This window comes from Acomys minous (assembly GCF_964271855.1).
Source record: "Acomys minous genome assembly, chromosome: 4".
Lineage (NCBI taxonomy): Eukaryota > Metazoa > Chordata > Mammalia > Rodentia > Muridae > Acomys > Acomys minous.
In genome coordinates this window covers 31,518,159-31,535,989 of record NC_140486.1, presented here as the reverse complement: position 1 = coordinate 31,535,989, position 17,831 = coordinate 31,518,159, and the positions used below count along the sequence as shown (strand labels likewise).

The 17,831-nt window shown below is 35.9% G+C and overlaps 1 long non-coding RNA gene across 2 annotated transcripts in view; it reads right to left on the bottom strand.

The window, feature by feature from the left end:
* Window positions 1-17,353, bottom strand: part of LOC311595942 — a 97,518-nt gene extending 80,165 nt beyond the window's left edge. For both annotated transcript variants that reach the window (XR_014778628.1, XR_014778629.1), the window contains exon 1: window positions 17,224-17,353. This is a non-coding gene — a long non-coding RNA (uncharacterized lncRNA). The remainder of the gene's footprint in view (window positions 1-17,223) is intronic.
* Between the last annotated feature and the right edge of the window lie 478 nt (window positions 17,354-17,831).

Below are 17,831 nucleotides of genomic sequence, written 5' to 3'. Positions count from 1 at the left end.
ATTGAAATGACACCCTGCATGCTATCTGACTATTGCAGATTAAAGCTGATTATCAACAACTGAACAAGAGAAAGCTTACAAATTCATAAAAATTGAACAACACATTACTGACTTTAAAAAGGGTCAAGACAGAAATTATAAAAGAAATTTAAAACTTTTAAAAATTAAATGAGACTTGATACCCTATGAGCATATACAGGAGAAGGAGGTCCCCCTCAGTTACAGTCATAGGGGGAGGGAGTAAGGGGGAAATGGGAGGGAGGGAGGAATGGGAGGATACAGGGATAGGATAACAATTGAGATGTAATATGAATAAATTAATAAAATATATTAAAAATTAAATGAAAATACCAAGACACAGTGAAGGCAGTTCCAAGAGAAAGTTCATAGACTAAGTGCCTACTTAAAAAAAAATTAAAGAAATGCCATACTAGTAATTTACAGAATGCCTCTAAAACATAAAGATAAATCACATACAAAAGGATAATATGTCAAGAAATAATCACACTCAGAGCTAAAACCAATAAAATAGAAACAAAGAAATAAAATTATACAGACTCAATGTAACAAAGAGTAGTTGGTTCTTTGAGAAAAATCAATAAAATTAATAAACCCATAGCCAAATTAACTAAACAGCGGAGAGAGAAGATCCAAATTAACAACATTAGTGATGAAAAGGATAACAAGAACTACAGACACTGAGGATACTCAGAGAATCACAAGGACACAATTTTAAAACTCATACTCTGTCATATTGAAAAATCTAAAAGAAATGGATAAATTTCTTGATATATAAAACCTACCAAAGTTAAGTCAAGATAATATAAACAATTTAAATAGACTTATACCTCTTAGTGAAACAGAAGTAGTCATTAAAAATCTACCAACAACAAAGTCCAGGACTACATAGTTTTAAAGCAAAATTCTACTCAACTATCAAATATGAATTAGTGCCAATACTCCTCAAATTATTTCACAAAATATAAACAGAAGGAACACTGCTCAATTTATTTTTATGAGGTCACAGTTACCCCACTACTCAAACCACATAAAGATCAAACAAAGAAAGAAAATTACAGACAAATTTCCCTTACGGTCATAGATGCAAAAATATTTGCAAACTGAATCTAAGAACACATCAGAAAGATCACCCAACATGATCAAATAAGCTTCATCTGAGTGATGTAAGGTGGTTTGCCATACCTAAATCAATAAATATAATCAACATTATAAGCAGACTGAAAGAAAAAAAAAATACCATCTCATTAGATGCATAAAAGTCCTTTGACAAAGCCCAACGCTCCTTCATGATAAAAGTCCTAAAAAGACTAGAGATAAAAGAGTCAGACCTCAAGACCAGGAAGGAAGTTTACAGCGAGCCCACAGAGGACAACAACCTAGAAGGAGGAAAACTCAAAGCATTTCCACTAAAATCAGGAACAAGACAATGTTTCCTGCTCTCTCCAAGTCTATGAAGTCTTAGCTACAGCAATAATACAACTAAAGGAAATCAAAGGAATACAAATATAAAGGTAAGAATTAAGAATTCAAAGTATCTTTATTTGCATATGATATGATAGTATACATAGGGACTTAAATTTTTTCGCCTGATACTCCTACAGCTATTAGGCTGTTTCAGTAACATAGCTGGATATAAAATTAATTCACAAAAATCAGTAGCCCTCCTATATACAAATGGCATACAGACTGAGGAAGAAATTAGGGAAGCAGTACCTTTCACAATAGCCTCAAATATAAAATATCTTGAGGTAAGTCCAACCAAGCAAGTGAAAGACTTGCATGATAAAAATATCAACTCTTTGAAAAAAGTAATTGAAGAAGATATCAGAGGCAGAAAGGTCTCCCATGCTCATAGATCAGTAGAATTAATACAGGAGGAATGGCCATCCACCCAAAAGCAATCTATAGATTCACTGATATCACCACCAAATTTCCAATACAATTCTTCAGAGACTTGAAAGGATAGTTGTCACTTTCATATGGAAACACACACACATACACACACACACACACACACAGAGAGAGAGAGAGAGAGAGAGAGAGAGAGAGAGAGAGAGAGAGAGAGAGAGAGAACAATGAATGGGAAAGCTAAAACAATCCTGAATAACACAAGAACTGTTGGAAGTATCACCATTCTTGACCTCATTTTGCTTCAGCCATATAGTAATAAAGACAGCATGATATTCTCACAAAAATAGACATGCTAGTCAATAAAATAGAATTGAAGCTCAGATGTAGATCCATATAACTACAAATGAGTGCTTTTTAAATAAAAAGGCAGAAATATTAACTGAAAAAGGTCATCTTCAATAAATGCTTCTAGTCAAACTTGATGGTAGACATAAAAAAAAAAATACAAGTAGACCCACACATATCACCCTGCACAACGATCAAACCCAAATGACTCAAAGGCCTTAACATAAAACCAGATTCACTGAACCTGATAGAGGAGAAAATGGGAATAGTCTTGAACTCATTGGTACAGGAAAAGGTTTTTCTGAACAGAACACCTAGAGGATAGCCACTAAAGTCAATAATTAATAAATGGGACCTCATGAAACTGAGAAGCTTCTGCATGGCAAGGACATTGTCATTCGGACAAAGCAGCAGCCTACAGAAAAGGAAAGATTTTTACCAACTGTACACCCAACATCAGAAGGGCTAATATCCAAAACATAAAGAATGCAAAACAAACAAACAAACAAACCCTGGAAATCAAGAAAACAAATAATTCAACTTAAAAATGGAGTGCAGATATAAAGAGAGGATTCTCAAAAGAGAAAACGTGAATGGCTGAGAAACATTTAAAGAGATATTCAACATCCTTAATCTTCAAGGAAATGCAAATAAAACTGCTTTGAGATTCATCTTATATCAGTGTCCAAGATCAATAGAACAAATGAAAACTCATTCTAGAGAAGATGTAGAGCATGAAGAATATTCATACATTGATGGTCGGAGTTCAAACTTTTACAACCACAGTGGAAATTAGTGTAATGGTTCCCTGGGAAGCTGAGAATAGATCTTTTTCAAGATATAGCTATACTATCCTTGACATATACCCAAAGGACTCTACATTCTACCACAGATATATTTTCTCAATCATAGTTGTTGCTGTTCTATTCATAACAGCTAAAAACAGGAAAACAGACTAGATGGTCATCAATGACTAAATGGATAAAAATAATGTGGTACATTTACATTATGGAGTATTAATATTACTCAGCCATATAAAAAATGAAATTCATAGGTAAATGTATGGATCTAGAAAAAATTATCCTGAATGAAATAACCCAGACGAAAAAAGACAAATATGATATATATTCACTTGTATGTGGATATTAGTAGTTAAGTCTTTTGTTAAACAGACAACAATTCACATAACCACAGAGATTAGGTGAGGAATATGGGATTTCAGGGAGGATTGTATTACCCTAGGAAGGGTAAATTGAATAGATAGTTATGAAAAGATAGGGCACTGGAATGATAGGAAGGAAGGTAAAAAAGGGATTGAGAGAGGAAATATGGAGAGGAACAAATAAAAATAAAGGCCATTAAAGAGTTTGTATAGAAATCGAATAAGTAGAAACTTCCTAAAATATATACATATATGAAGGTTATCTAAGTGAAATCACCAAATAATGAGGGAGACAGAAACCCACCTGGGCATCTCTTATCACCAAATGAAACCTCCAGTTCTGAGAATGAGTTATATCTAATTTTTGGCAAAAGGGGTTCCACAGCCCCAGGCCATTGCCAATGTTATTGGTTGCTCTCTACAAACCAATAGTAAGTCCCAATTGCTGAAGATAACATCTACACATCTCACTGAACATGGAGTAATTGAGCTGTTGCCTACCTAAAGCCTTCACCTCTACTGATTAACATTCATAGTACTTTGCATGCAACTATGGAAAAAGGTAAATATCAACACAGCTACAAACTCTTGATTCAATAGTTGTGACTTCCACAATAAGATGTTCAGGTATAATAGTGGCATAAAGCTTGTGGGAGTAAACAACCAATATCTGATTAGATTTAAGGTCATCTCCCCATGAGATGAAAGCCATCCCAAACACTGTTCAGGTAGCCACAAACCTGCAACTAGATATGCCAAGGACCTAAGTGAAACTAAAACACTACTCTCCTCTGAAAAAACAGCAACAGTTTACTTCTAATAACATTCTGTTATAACTCATAGATTAGTGTCTTGCTCAGACATCATCAGAGGCACTTCCTCTTGTACTATATAGAAACAAATACAGCGATACAGAGACCTACACCTGTACAATGTGAAGATAGTAAGACACTTTAGAACACTCAGTTTACAATGCAATGTCCATCAGTTCTCTCTTTGGCTCAGGGAACCCTGGAAGAGTAGATGGAAAGCCTGTAAAAGCCAGAGGAGATAGAGAATGTCAAGAAATCAAGGCAGGCCGGGCGGTGGTGGCGCATGCCTTTAATCCCAGCACTCGCGAGGCAGAGGCAGGCGGATCACTGTGAGTTCGAGGCCAGCCTGGTCTACAAAGTGAGTCGAGGACAGCCAAGGCTACACTGAGAAACCTTGTCTCGAAAAAAAAAAAATCAAGGCATTCTAACATGGAAGGACCAATGCACATCTGAACTCACAGAGATGACCACAGCATTCACAGGTCCTGCACAGGTCTAAGCCACATGGGGCCTAGTTATGAAGAAGGGAAGTGAACACAAGCACACATGACTAAGCCAGAAACTATTTCCAATTGATACCACTCATCAATGAAACATTAGTTTTCTCCAACAGAGTTTTATTGGGTATGCAAACCACTCTTAAGACTAGACCCTGTATCCACCAGTAGATGGCCAACACAAAACAAACTCTATTGCATTTACAATGGCATTTTGTCTGGTAAAATACTTTGTCTGAGTTTTTTTACTAACCTATAAGTCTTTGTGTACATATTATGGTTCCCAGTTTTGTGGTTTTCGGGATTTCTGTGTGTACAAATGTGTCTGTCTCTATGTTTATGTTCTTTTTCTTGTGCTTTTTCTCTGGCTTGTTGTCCTTTATTTCCATTTGTTTGTTTTATCCTACTCAGATTTGTTTGTTTTTATTTCATCTTATTTTATTATTATTTTTTCTTTTCTGAGATGCCTATTTGTTTTCTAATAAGAGAACAAACAAGGGTGGGTAGGGAGATGGAGAGGACTTGGTAGAGGGAAAGTCATATTAAGCATATATTGTATGAAAAAAACTATTTCATTTTTTAAAAATCTTCAGCAGAAATTGTTCTCAAATAAATAAATAAATAAAATTAGAATTTAAGCTTGCCACCTGTGAGGTGAATCTCTTTGTATAATATTTGGCTTTGTTTCTCAAGAAAACTCCATAATTATATTCTATCATCTTCCTCTGGCCCTCATTCAACATGTACTGTCTTTAGTGGACACCCATCCAATCAGTGCTCTCAAATCTCAAGGGTGTTAGTGCAAGGCTGAGCTTCCAGAGAGCAGAGTTCTTAGAGAGAAGCTGGTATCAATCCCTACTCTTCCTTTTGGTACTCTAGTTGAAGTGACTCTATTTATAGATACTAGGAGTTAAGAGTCAGAATATAGAAATAATATCACTGCACTTGTCTTGTAAGTAATACAAAGGCATGGACAGCATCTCATAAGTGCAGTCTGTTCTCCACTACTCTATAAGCTCCATGCGAAAGGGAGCAGTTCTTACTGCCCTGTGATCCAGCACCAAGGACAGAGAACTGTGCTATACTATTTATGACTGAGACCACACTGAGGATTTCCTCAAAGACTGGAAAGCCAGTGTGAGTTCCTGGTTCTGTTTTGGTGGAAAGTATAGATCTCTGGAAACAGAACCACTGATGATGAATCTTAACTCTGCTCTTAATGTCAGCACTAGTTAGGGCAAGCTATCAGCCTCTTTAGCCCACTTCTAGAGAAAGTAGCGGAGATGATCTGCAAGACCCTCATTTTGATAAACTCAAAAGTAGTTCTGTTCATCTTTCCCATGGATAGGACAATAAATACAATTTGTAATGGACAATACCACTAAATAACTAGATCTTGGAGGGAAATACACCAATTACATATAAATATTTCAGGGTCTTAGCTAATATTTCTTATAGATTCAGGTAACTAGAGATGTCCAGGTCAACTATTAAACTGAAGCTGGTAATTGTATCAGTGTGCCTTTCTTAGAAGCAAATGCCAAGAGGTAAGTTGGGAAACAGGCCTGTGAAGGATAAAGGGACAACAGTAGAGTCAGCAACAGCAGGCTCAGTATACGATAAAGGAGTAAAGGGCCAGAGGGGTAGTATGGGAAGACAGCAGCATAGTTCCAAGAAAATCATTCAGGCTATAGTGGAGTCTCCAAGGAACAATTGCCTAGCAGCCAATGTTGAACAGAAACCATTATAATAACATTCCCATTATAGTTAGTCACTGACTGGCAACAGCCAGGGAAAACTGGTCTAACCGAGTAGTGGGTCTGAAGAAGTGGTCCCTTGAGCTGTCAATCTACCAGTCTACGAAATGGCTCTTGAAAGAGATCTTAGTGTTGCCATAATATATACACATCTATGATGAAACTCGGAAAAAACTTTAAAAATTTCTTTCTCACCATTACTTCATAATATTGAGCTATATCCTAGTCTCTCCCATCTCTTACACAGTTCTTTTACCTTCACCAGTTTCATTTTTTACCCCCAAATATCTATACTTACCAAGTGTCAGATTCTAACCTCTTCTCCCCAACTCTTCACCCACAAATATGATAGTCACTTAATATGTACTTTCGTACAGCCCCAACTTTTAAACTATGAACTAAAATCCCTACTAGAATGCAAATTTAGAGATTTCAATACAGCTTGAATGGACCTTGTTAAAATATGCAAGATAAATCTAAACTCAGTCATTTTCCTCTTCCATTGGGCAACCAATGTGACTCAGGGTCATCATTCCCCTCTAAAAAAAGTCACACTTGAAAAGGTTGAGTCCCTTCTCCTCTTGATGCATAGAGGGCTGTGGGGTTTGTCTATCCTCCACACACTTCTGCCCACAGCATCACAGTCAATGTCCTCGCCATCTCGATACCACAATGTGACAATAATGTCCTTCCATTAATCTCCATGAAATAAGGGAAGCACCCGAGCATCATCAGTGGTGGCATCCTAAAGAAGGCTAACAATGACTTATTATCTGGAGTCTAAGCAGCATTTCCAGGTCAGGAACACATTTTCAAGCAGAAGGAAGACAGAGATCCACATCTGTGAAGACGTTTCTGAATGACGTCAGAAATGGAAAAGCAACGTAAAACATTAGAAAAGCACTGAAAAAAGCCCAACGATCTTTATAGATCGTTCTTATTTTTGCTATCACATGTCACAATACAACATGAGGTTTTCCAGTGGCCTCTTCTAGATACAAGAGGATTCTATGTAAAATTAAACTTAAGTTTAAACATATGAGTGGTCTAATCTTTTATTCTGTTCATGGAAACATGCTGGTGGCTGTTGTGTTTCATAAGCATTACAGTTGGGCAGGACTACTGATTGCATTGCAGCTGGGTAGAACTATCAGTTGCTTCCCTCTCTAGGAAACTAATTCCAGTATATGAATACTCAACAAAGAGCTTTTCAAGTAAGATCCACCCAGAGGCCTCCACGTTTTGTTTTCAAAGTGTATGGTGTCTTCAGCAACAGAGACTAACCTTCAATATTTGAGAAACAACCATAGGCAAAAGCAGTTGCTATATTGTTTGGGAGTCACTTGAATTCTCATGACCAACATCTCAAAAGGAGGGTTTCTCATATTTGGTATTAGAGAGTTTGTTATAATATAGTCTATATATGGCTCATGGAATGAGCTTTGTCAGGCCAGGTTGCACATATATATATATGTGTGTGTGTTTGTGTTTGTGTGTGTGTGTGTGTGTATGTGTGTGTGATGTAATTTTGGATAATTAATAATATAATCCTTATTGGTTTTCCATGTATCTTTATCATTATTTAACCTTCTTCCCTCCCTTTCCTTCTGCACTGGCCTCCCTCCCCACTCATGAATTAAAGCACCAGCTGATTTTTCTCTTTTCCTCCTTCAAATCTTTTGTATCCTGCTAACTCCCTCTCTAAATACTCCCCGTTTGTCCCCTTTTTACTTTCCTAGTTTCTGTGAAGGTTACTTCATGCTGTATCTAGGAACGGATGAGAGAATGTTTGTCTTTTCAGGTCTCAGTCATTTCACTCAATATGAAATTTTCTAGTTCCATCTATTTGCCTTCAAACTTCACAATTTTATTTTACTTCACCATTGAATAGTATTCCATACTGTATATTAACTATATTTAATTATCCACTCATTTGTTGAAGGACATTGTGGTGTTTAAATGCGAATAGCCAGCATAGAATCATATGTTTGAATGCTTGGTCCTTAGTTGGCAGAATAAAAATCGTCCTGCCCAACTCTAATGCCGATAAAGCACAAGGATAACCAGCGTGGCATGAAGACCCTGCAGGTTCATCAGCAGCACTCATGTGCTGGTAGTAGCCAACGTCCCTCTAATTAGATATAAGGCCCTTTCAGTAGAAGGGAAAACTATGTCTGGTATTGGAAACCTAGCAATCCCAATAAAAGGATTGGGAAGTGTAGATTTGTTGAAGAAAGTGCCATTGGGGATGTGTTTTGAGATTTCAGAAGCCCATGCTAGACCCAGTCTCTTCCTCTCTATCTGCTGCTTTCCCAGTGTCATGCCTGTTTGCTTGCTGCCATGCTCCTAACCATGGTGCACATGGACTCACCCTCTGAAACTGTAGGCAAACCCCAGTTAAATGACTTTTTTTTTATTACCTTGGTATGGTGTCTCTTCACATCAATAGAAAAGTAACTAATAAAATCATTCAGCTGATTTCATTTCCTACCTACCGTCAACAGAGAGACACGGAACAAGGAGCTATGGAGTAAGTTGTCAAGTCCATTGGGCATAACCAAAGGGTGGTTAACTGGGTCACATGGTAGATTTAATTTTAGAAATTTGGAACTTTTACACACTGATTTTTAGAGTAGCTGGAGTGGTATTCAAACCCATCAACAGTAAATGAGTGATCCCTGCCCCCTCCCCGCCCCCAGCATCCTCTTTAGTACTGACTGTTGGCTGTTTTGTTGATCTTTGTCATTCTGTTTGAGGGAAGATGAAATATCAAATTTACTTTGAATTTCATTTTCTTAATTGCTAGGGATTGTGATCATTTTAAAAATATATTTTACTAATTTATTCATATTACATCCCAATTCTTATCCCATCCCTTGCATCCTCCCATTCCTCCCTCCCTTCCATTTTCCCCTTACTCCCCCTCCCCTATGACTGTGACTGAGGAAGACCTTTGTCAGATGTAGGGTTGATGAAGATCTTTTCCCAGTCTGTAGGCTGTCTCTTTGTTCTGTTAATAGTGCTCCCTACCTTACAGAAGCTTCTCAGCCTCCTAAGGTCCCATTTATTATTTGTTGACCTTAAGGCCTAGGCTGTTGGTGTTTTGTTCAGGAAGTTGTTTCCTGTGCCAATGTGTTCCAGGTTCTTCCCCATTTTTTCTTTTAACCGATTTAGTGTCTCTGGTTTTATGTTAAGGTCTTTTATCCACTTGGACTTGAGTTTTTGCATGGTGACAAATATGCATCCAATTGCAATTTTCTACATGTAGACATCCAGTTAGACCAGCACCATTTGTTGAAAATACTATCCTTTTTCCATTGAATAGATTTGGCTTCCTTGTCAAAAATCAAGTGATCATATGTGTATGGATTCATTTTGGGTCTTCAATTCGATTCCATTGATCAACCAGCCTGTTGCTGTGCCAGTACCATGCTGTTTTAATTACAGTGGCTCTATAGTACAGCTTGAGATTGGGTATGGAGATTCCTCCAGAGGATCTTTTATTGTATAGGATTGTTTTTTGCTATTCTGAGGTTTTTTGTTTTTCCATATGAAGTTCAGAATTGAACTTTCAAGTCTTTAAAAAATTGTGTAGGTATTTTGATACAGATTGCATTGAATCTGTAGATTGCTTTTGGTAAGAGGGCCATTTTTACTATGTTAATTCTCCCAATCAATGAGCAAGGAAGATCATTCCATCCTCTCATGTCATCTTCAATTTCTTTCTTCAGAGTTTTGAAATTTTTTTCAAACAAGTCTTTCAACTTGCTTGGTTAGAGTAATTCCTAGATATTTTATATTGCTCGTGGCTATCGTGAAGGGTGTAGTTTTCCTAATTTCTTCCTCTGTATTTGTCATTTGTATATAGGAAGGCTACTGACTTTTTTTGAGTTAATTTTGTATCCAGCCAATTTGCTGAAGGTGTTTATCAGCTGTAGGAGTTCTCTGGTGGAATTTTGGGGATCACTTATCTGGTCCCTGATTTTAGAGAGATTTCTGTGAGTATCTCTCCATTTAATTTGATGTTGGCTATTGGCTTGCTGTATATAGACTTTATTATGTTTAGGTATATGCCTTGTATTCTCGATCTCTCCAAAACTTTAAACATGAATGGGTATTGGATTTTGTCAAATGCTTTTTCTACATCTAAGGAGATGATCATGTGGTTATTTTCTTTCAGTTTGTTTATATGGTGAATTACATCGATGGATTTTCATATATTAAACCATCCCTGCCTGCCTGAAGTGAAGCCTACCTGGTCATGGTGAATGATATCTTTGATATGCTCTTGCATTTGTTTTGCGAGTATTTTGTTGAGTGTTTTTACATCAATGTTCATAAGAGAAAGTGGTCTGAAATTCTCTTTTTTTGTTGGGTCTTTGTGAGGTTTAGGTATCAACGTGACTACGGCCTCATAGAATGAATTTAGTAATGTTCCATCTGTTTCTATCTTTTGGAGTAGCTTGAAGAGTATTGGTATTAGGTCTTCTTTGAAGATCTGGTCGAATTCTGCCCTGAAACCGTCTGGCCCTGTACATTTTTTGGTTTGGAGACTATCAATGAGTGTTTCTATTTCTATAGGAGAAATAGGACTATTCAATTTGTTTATCTGATCCTGATTCAATTTTGGCAAGAGGAATCGATCAAGAAAATTGTCCATTACCCTTAGATTATCAAATTTTGTGGCATATATGCCTTTAAAGTAGGATCTTATGATTCTTTGTATTTCTTCTGTGTGTGTTGTTGTGTCTCCCTTTTCATTTCTGCTTTCGTTGATTTGGATAGTGTCTCTCTGGCTTTTAGTTAGTTTGGCTAACAGTTTGTCTATCTTGTTGATTTTTTCAAAGAACCAACTCCTTGTTTTGTGATTCTTTGAATTGTTCTCTTTGTTTCTAATTTATTAATTTCAGCCCTGAGTTTGATTATTTCCAGATGTCTACACCTCTTGGGTGTTTCTGCTTCTTTTTTTCTAGGGCTTCCAGATGTGTCATTAAGTTGCTTATATGTTTCTACTTTCTTTCTAAAGTAGTGCTATGAATTTTCCTCTTAGCACTGTTTTCAATGTGTCCCACAAATTTGGGTATTTTGTTTCTTCATTATCATTGAATTTCATGAATTCCTTAATTTCTTTCTTTATTTCTTCCCTGACCCAGGTGTCATTAAGTAGAAAGTTGTTTAGTTTCCATGTGTTTGTAGGCTTTTTGTTATTCCTCTTGTTGTTGAAGTCCAGCCTTAGACCACAGTGATCTGATAGGATACAAGGTATTATTTCAATCTTCTTGTATCTGTTGAGGCTTGCTTTGTGACCTATGATGTGATCAATTTTGGAGAAGGTTCCATGGGGTGCTGAGAAGAAGGTATAATCCTTTGTATTTGGGTGAAAAGGTCTATAAATATCTGTTAGCTCCATTTGATTCATGGTGTTGGTTAATGATGTTATTTCTCAGCTTAGTTTCCGTTTCAATGACCTATCCTTCAGTGAAAGTGGAGTGTTGAAGTCTCTCACTACTAATGTGCGGGGATGGAAGTGTGGTTTAAGCTTTCTTAATAGTTCTTTTACAAATGTGGGTGCCCTTGTATTGGGAGCATAGATGTTCAGAATTGTGATGTCCTCTTGATTGACTTTACCTTTGATGAGTATGAAGTGTCCTTCCTCATCCCTTTTGATTAATTTTGGTTGAAAGTCTATTTTATTAGATATTAAAATGGCTATACTAGCTTGCTTCTTGTGACCATTTGCTTGGTATATTTTTTCCAGCCTTTTACTTTGAGATAATATCTGTCCTGTGGGTGAGATGTGTTTCTTGAATGCAGAAGAATGTTGGATCTTGTTTGTGAACATTTTTTGAGATACGTCTCACCTACTTTTATTTCTTTGTTTGATAACTCTCTGTTCACATCCTAAGACCAGTTTTTGAATGGGTTGTTTGTTTGAGTTTTATTTTTTGAGTTCTTTATCTATTCTCCATTCTAATACTCTGTCAATGATTCTTTCCCATTCTGTCGGTGTTCTTTTTATTTTGTTGGTTGTTAACTTAGCTGTTCAGAGGATTTTATTTTAATTTATGAGGTTTATCTTGTCAATTGGGGGTCTTCATTCCTGGAAAAATGGAGTCCTATTCAGAAAAGTTTCTCCTTCACCTATATCATGTACTACCTATGTTTTCTATTAGAAGTTTCAGTGTTTCTGGTTTTCACTTAATTCTGTGATCCACTCATAGATTGTTTTATGAAAACTGATAGATGTGGGTCTAATTTCTTTCCACATGTGACTATGCAGTTTTCTCCACATGATTTGCTGAGATGTTATCTTTTCGTCAGTGTATGTCATTAGCATCTCTGCAAAATATAAAATGTTGTAGTTATGCATACTCATGTTTAGATCTTCTATTTTGTTCAACTTGTCTAAATGTCTGTTTTTATATTAATACCATACCGGTTTATTATTATTATTATTATTATTATTATTATTATTATTATTATTACTACTACTACTACTATCACCACCACCACCATCACCACCACCACCACTACCACCACCACTACTCAGTAATATATCTTGCTGTCAAGAATGGTAATCCATTCAGTATTATTTCAGTATTTTTAGATATTTTTGGTGTCTTTTTGTGGTTCCAAATGAATATTAAGAGTTTTTCTATTTCTGTAAAAAATGAGATGAGGATTTTGACTGGGACTATATTGGATCTATAATTCAGTTTTGGTAGAAAGATAATTATTATGATATTAATTTTACCAATCCATAAGCAATGAATATCCTCCCATTTTCACTGAATAGGTCTTTTATGTCCTTGCTTAGATTTATTCTGAGATATTTTATTGTCTTTGAGGCTATTGTGAATGGGGGTATGTCCATGATCTCTGCTGTGTGTTTGTGGATGGTGAAAACCTATTGAATTTTGTAAGTTAATTCAGCCATTTATCTGATGTTGTTGATTATTTTTAGAAGTTTTTCTCTCTTATAGAATTTTTGGACCTCTTATGTTTAATAGCACATCATCTTTAAATAGGTATAATTTCACTTTTTTCCTGGTTATATCTCTTTAATTTCTTTTCTTGCTTTATTGGTCCAGCTAGTGCTTCAAGCACAATATTGTAACTGAGTAGATATAGTGGGAAGCCCTATCCCATTCCTGATTTCAAATAGATTGCTTCAACTCTTCTCCATTTAGGAGGTTGTTTGCTTATGGTTTGTTGTATATAGCTTTTATTATGTTGAGGTATGCTCCCTCCAGTTCTACCCCTTCTAGGACTTTAATCAAGACAGCACGTTGGATTTTGTAAAGGTTTCTTTTTTATCTATTGATCTGATCAAGTGATTTTCATCACTTGAGTCCATTTATTTAAGCTATTGCATTTATTAATTTGCATATGTTGAATGGGCCTTGAATCTCGAGGATAAAGCCAGCTTCGTGATGGGGGATAATCTTTTTTATGTATGTCTATGTTCAGTTTTCAAGCTTCTCAAGAGGATTTTTTGATTTGATTTTCATCAGGCTATTTGCCTGTTGTTTTCCCTTCTGCTGAGTCTTTACATGATTTTGGTATTAGGTTAATATTGGCTTCATAAAAAGAATTTGGGAATGCTTCTTTTATTTCTTTGACTAATATTAAAAAGGTTAGCTATAGATCTTTGAAAGTCTGGTAGAATTCTGCTGTGACTTTATCTGGACCTGGACATTATTTAGTTTAAGGCTTTTTACTGGTTTTGATTTCTTTATTTGTTATGAGTTTGTTTAGGTTGCTAATATCTTCTTGGTTAACTTTAATGATTTTGATGAATGTAGAAAATCCCTTTCTTTTAGATTTTCCAATTTAATGGAGTCCAGGTTTTTAAAATATTCCCTTATAATATTCTGAAACTTTTATGTGTTTTCTACTTCATGGGTAAGTTTTTTAGTTTAGGTAACTTTTTCTTTCAGTTAGTTGGGCCAAGAATCTGTCAATCTGGTTTATCTTCACAAAGAACTAGCTCTTAGATTCATTGATTACTTGTATTGTTTTCTTTGTTTCCATTTCATTAATTTCTGTTCTGTTTTTTTATTATTTCTTGCTGTCCATTTGATTTTGGTTTGGGTTTGGTTTGTTCTTATGCTTCCAAACTCTTGAGTTGTATCATTAGGTCATTTATTTATGCTCTTTCTGATTGTTTAATGTAACTACAAATTTCCATCTTAGAACTGCTTTAAATGTGTCTCAGATGTTTTAATATGTTGTATTTTTATTTTCATTTAGTTATGAAACTAAATATAGTTCATATAGTCATTTAGTCATGAGTTATTCTTTTGCCCATCCATCATTGAGTAGTGGGGTGTTTAAATTCCATGAGTTTGAGACTGCACACTCTTTCTCTTACACATTCTCTTCATAAATCACTGCTTTAAAATTGTTGCCTTATGGATTCTTAGTTTTGCTTCTATTTCAGCAAATATTTTATGGTTCAGTCTCTGTTCATGTAGGATATTTTTATAACGCTTTTCATGCTTATTCAAGAAACTCCCAAAATTTAGTATTAGGTTCCTCTTATAGATAATGGTGTCTTTCAGTAAGTTCATGAGAAGAAACATAAGAAAATTCTAGTTTCCTGACTCAAAGCAAGTAAAAATGGTCATTGATCAATGTAATGGTGTGTTAGAAGTTACAACAGAAATGAGGAAAATCACTTTTTTTCTCAGCTAGATCTAGAAAATGAATATTTTTCAGGAGTTTATTCTTTTTTATTTTACAGGATTAAATTATGAATAAGAGCTAATTTTAAAATACTTGTGGTGTTTTACGTCTGAAAGAATGGTAGAAATTATTCAGAAAGTTTAAACAAAAGTGAAATTATTAATTTCCCAGTTAAAAATTACAAGTGCTATCATCTTTGAAGCTAAATGTATTACTTGAAAGTTGAAAAACATTTAATTAAAGTAAATGGGCTGCCATATTATCAGCTGCTATTAATTTTACCCCATTTATCTTAAGATACAGCAAATTATGAAAGCAGAAGTAAAAACATAGTGGCATTTGTTAGCTAATTTCACTTGATAGTCTACCAATATTATAGACACATCATTAATTACAGTTCAACCCAGACTGAATCCCTGCCTGAAAGCCTTCCTCCTAATGCAGCCCTTAACTCTGGCTACTATCAGAAACATGTTTCATCTTTAAAAGTTATCAAAATATTGATCTGAAACTTCTAAGTATAATTGCCTGCTTCACAATTCCATTGTCTAGGGAACAAAGTGTTGGCAACATTTGTCATTTCTGGACAATTATTCTTCTAACACTAAAGAAGATAAAGCTACAGATCAATGACCTGGGAATCCCGAGTGCTTCGTGGTCACCTGTTCTGTCAACATTGTCTTCTCGGGAAAGGAGCAAAGTTAATCCATATGCCGTACTCATGTGATTGCGACTGATAAGGGATTTATGATGTTAATCATAAATCAATTTTTGTACTCACTATTCTAAGACATTTTGTGAAGGAGAGACCTTATTTGTAATCTATCTTCAGTATGCAGATAGATTGTCATAACTTATTGAATTTACTACGTTAAAACATGGTGTGATTCAGGGTCATCCACTTTTCTCATTCTCCTTTTCTATCTGTGTGAATGTATATATAAATGCATTATATGAGTTGGTATACTACAATATATAACAGATATTTTTACATAAATTTCATAATAGTATCTTGGAAAGTTGAAATCAACCTGCTTAAACATTGTTTGCAATAAGCATTAACAATTTTCCTCAAAAGCAGTTTTCTCAAGAAGAACTAGAGATGCAAATTGAACACAGTCCTACCTGAGATGACAAAAACAAGTCAAAAATACTGAATGGCAAATTGCCCAGTTCATCTAATTAGATGAGCTGCTAAAGACATGGGTCAGCCCAGATACACAAGAGCACATAATTGAATTCCTAGAGTTAGTTGATCAAGCTTTGTTCTTTCTCATCTCCCCTGACAAAGGAGAGACTGGAGGAGGACACTTTTGTTCTGTTGTGTGTGCACTGGAATTCACTGCCCTGGGTTCACAGTACTTTTGCCTGAGGTTTTCCTTACAAGTGCACCACCACAAAGTATCCTGCTGGGTACAGTGTGAGCTGAAACCATGCCACTTTCCCCTACCACTTGAGAATTTTCTAATTGGGATGCTCTTTCTTGTTCCTGAGTCCCAAGTCTCATAATTCCAACTGTGTCAATTGTTAATCTGGGCATACCTTCCTAAAACTGACTGCAAGAATAATCTCTCAGCCAACATTTAGTTGACTAGAAAAGAGTCCCTGAGCAAATAATTTCTCTGGTTAATTGATATTTTTAAATTTTGGGTTGAGTGTTAATGTGTTAGGGATACGTTTGGCTGCTTATTGTATAATTACATTAGCTAAAAATAATGAGGAATGTATTTCTCTTCCATGTGAAGAATGACTGATATTTCTATTGCTGGAAGTCTGTGGTAGTTCTGTGATGTCATCATGCAACTAGGGACTTTCCAGATCACTGCTATGCCACCCTGGAGCCTCTATGCAAAATCCAATATGGCCACTCCAATTCCAGATTCTCCATTAGCACTTTAGGTAATAGGATGGACTCAACTGTGAGGTAATATGGTGCTCCATTCTGTCAGGAGACATCTCAGAAGCCCTACATGACAGAACTCTCATTGCCCAGAACTTAAGTCACTCGTCAGGTCCCCATATAGCTACAGATGGGATATGAAAGGCAGGTTTTGCATGTAGCAATATTCAGTTAAAGACTGAGGTCTTACCAGAGATTGCGTATTGAACGGTCATGTTCGCTGTGTCACAATTCCTTTTCCAGTAATCAGGAGGGGGAAAAAAATCCCACTAGAATAGAAGAAAAATAGGACTGTGAAACTCAAATTACTTCTTAGATAGTAAATCAAAATGTAGCATTTGTTACTAAGTTGGCATGTGATAATGAGATTAAGTCTGAATCAGTCTGGTCCTTCTCCTCCTAGTCACCGCGTGCTGCAGATCAAAACGACATTGAAAGCTACTTGTGGGCAGGGATTGGACCTCATTTACACGAATGCTAAGAGCTTATAAACACAAAGAGCAAGCACTGATGTTTAAAAGAATAAAGTGATTTGACAGTCAAATAAAAGCATGAAAAAAAAAAACCATGGTTGTCAGTGACCTAAGGGTGCCAGTTAGTACCAAGGAACGTCATGCAATCCATGTGCACACTCAACACGTCCTCTTTCTTCAATGGAAGCAACAAGCCCACCTGTGATGGGAATCATAAAATGGTCACAATGGGTCTACACTTAGTGCGCCATCTAACATTCTCCTACCCACCTTAGTCAGCACATGACTCCTCCTCCTCCTCCTGTCAACTCTCCCACATATTATT